This window comes from Monodon monoceros, unplaced genomic scaffold (genome assembly GCF_005190385.1).
Source record: "Monodon monoceros isolate NGI ecotype Baffin Bay Population unplaced genomic scaffold, NGI_Narwhal_1 Super_Scaffold_20, whole genome shotgun sequence".
Lineage (NCBI taxonomy): Eukaryota > Metazoa > Chordata > Mammalia > Artiodactyla > Monodontidae > Monodon > Monodon monoceros.
In genome coordinates, this window is record NW_021703777.1 from 80,350,109 (window position 1) to 80,352,481 (window position 2,373).

Genomic DNA, 2,373 nt, shown 5'->3' on the forward strand with positions numbered 1-2,373 from the left:
AATAGCCTTTAATAAGGAATTAAGACTCTAGTGGAGATTCCTGCACCAGAATACAATGAACTACTTTAATATCTTGAATTCTAAAGAAATCCTGATTGAGTATAATCAGAGAAATTTAAAGCTCTATTATCATGTGGTGATAATCTTCTGAGTGCCCACTAGGTTCCAGGCATATGTTCCTGAAGATGAGCTATTTATGTTTTTAAGAGTTAATTATCTGAATGGTTCTGCATTGGTTTATCCCCAATTAGATGCAGCCTTTCCTCTCCATAGGGAGGATACAAATACCACGCAGTTTTATTTAGCTTAGAGATAACAAAGAACAAAGAATATGTCTTTTTAAATTTTGAATCGATGGGTTCATTTTCAACTGTATGATTGTCAAATTTGTGTCTTCTAAAGAAATGTATGCTATAAAGCTATATGATTTTTCACATATAATTTGTGAAACGCTGCTTGCATATGCCCACCCTAACTAATTTCGTGAAGTTGATCTGAAAACTTTATTTGCCTTGACACAATTTCAAGATTCATTAATAATGAGCTCTCATGAATATATGGAGATGGTACGTCAGAGCCTGTAGCATCTCTGCACTGTTTGTGGATAGGCAATGAATATCTATTAATTTGTTCTTAGTCTCCAACCTGGTCTCTTAGCATTGAACATTAACTAGTTATTTATTTTGACATTGAAAATAGAAACATCACTTTTATTGACAAAATAGGGCCACAAAGGGCAGCTCCACAGAACACAAATAAGACAACCCTAAGACAAGAGTGTAAAACTGTAGCAGACAGGTTAATACTCTTCACCCTCATCCTCTCCCACCTCCTCTCCAACCTCCTTGTAAACCTTCTCAAGGGCAGCCATGTCCTCACAGGCTTCAAAAAACTTTCCTTACTCCATGCCCTCACCCACGTACCACTGAACAAAGGCACGCTCGTCATACATTAGTTTAAACTTGTGGTTCAGGCAAGCCCAGGCCTCAGCGATGGCTGTGGCGCTGCTCAGCATGCACAGAGCAAGCTGTACTTTGGCCAGGTTTCCACCAGGTACCACAGTGGGAGGCTGGTAATTATTGCCAACTTTGAAGCCTGTCTAGTCCACAAACTGGATGGTATGCTTGGTCTTGATGGTAGCAATGGCAGCATTGACATCTTGGGAACCACATCACCATGGTACAACAGGCAGTAAGCCATGTATTTACCATGGTGAGGGTTGTATTTCATCATCTGGTTGGCTGTTTCAAAGCAAGCATTGGTGATCTCTGCTACAGTAAGCTGCTCATGGTAGGCTTTCTCAGCAGAGATGACAGGGGCATATGTAGCTAGAGGGAAGTGGATGTGGGGATAAGGGCACCAAGCTTGTCTGGAATTCTGTCAGATCAATATTCAGGGTTCCATCCAATCTCAGGGAAGCAGTGATGGAGGACACTATTTGGCTCATGAAGTGATTAAGATTAGTGTAGGTTGGGTGCTCAATATCGAGGTTTCTACAACAGAAGTCATAGATGGCCTCATTGTCTACCATGAAGGCACAATGAGTGCTCCAGCGTGGTGTGTGTGGTGAGGATGGAGTTGTAAGGTTCAGTTACAGCTGAGGAAACCTGGAGTGCTGGGCAAATGGAGAACTCCAGCTTGGACTTCTTGCCATAATCAACAGAGACACGTTCCATCAGCAGGGAGGTAAACCTAGAACCAGTTCCCCCACCAAAGCTGTGGAAAACCAAGAAACCCTGAAGACCTGTATACTATTTCCAAATCTGGTCCAAGACAAGGTCAATGATCTCCTTGCCAATGGGGTAGTGACTGCGGGCATAGTTATTGGCAGCATCTTCCTTGCCTGTGAGGAACTGCTCAGGGTGGAAGAGCTGGCAGTAGGTGCTAGTGCAAAATGCATCAATGACCGTGGGTTCCAGGTCTACAAACACTGTTGTGGGCACATGCCTGCCAGTGCCTGTCTCGCTGAAGAAGGTGTTGAAGGAGTCATCCCTTCCCCCAATAGTCTTGTCACCTGACATCTGGCCATTGGGCTGGATGTCGTGTTCCAGTCAGTAGAACTCTCAGAAGGCATTGCTGATGGGGACACCGGCCTGGCCAACATGAATGGAGATGCACTCACACATGGCTGAGACTTGTAGGGTTCTGTGTCACTGGAGGAGGCGAGGGGACAGCCACAAAGATCTCCCACTAACAGATTACCAAGGAGTCTGGGGAAAAAGTAGTCAAACATTAACTATTTAAAAAGCAGTTCATTAGATATATTATTTTTGATTTTAGAAGTATACATGTGCATTCATATACATATTATATATAGGAAGATAATATGCAACAAAATATCAATAATACTTTTCACTGCATAAGAAAATTAGA

The 2,373-nt window shown here is 42.7% G+C and overlaps 1 pseudogene; it reads right to left on the reverse strand.

Moving 5' to 3' along the window:
* Positions 1-799: 799 nt before the first annotated feature.
* LOC114902901 lies at positions 800-2,126 on the reverse strand (annotated as a pseudogene).
* Between the last annotated feature and the right edge of the window lie 247 nt (positions 2,127-2,373).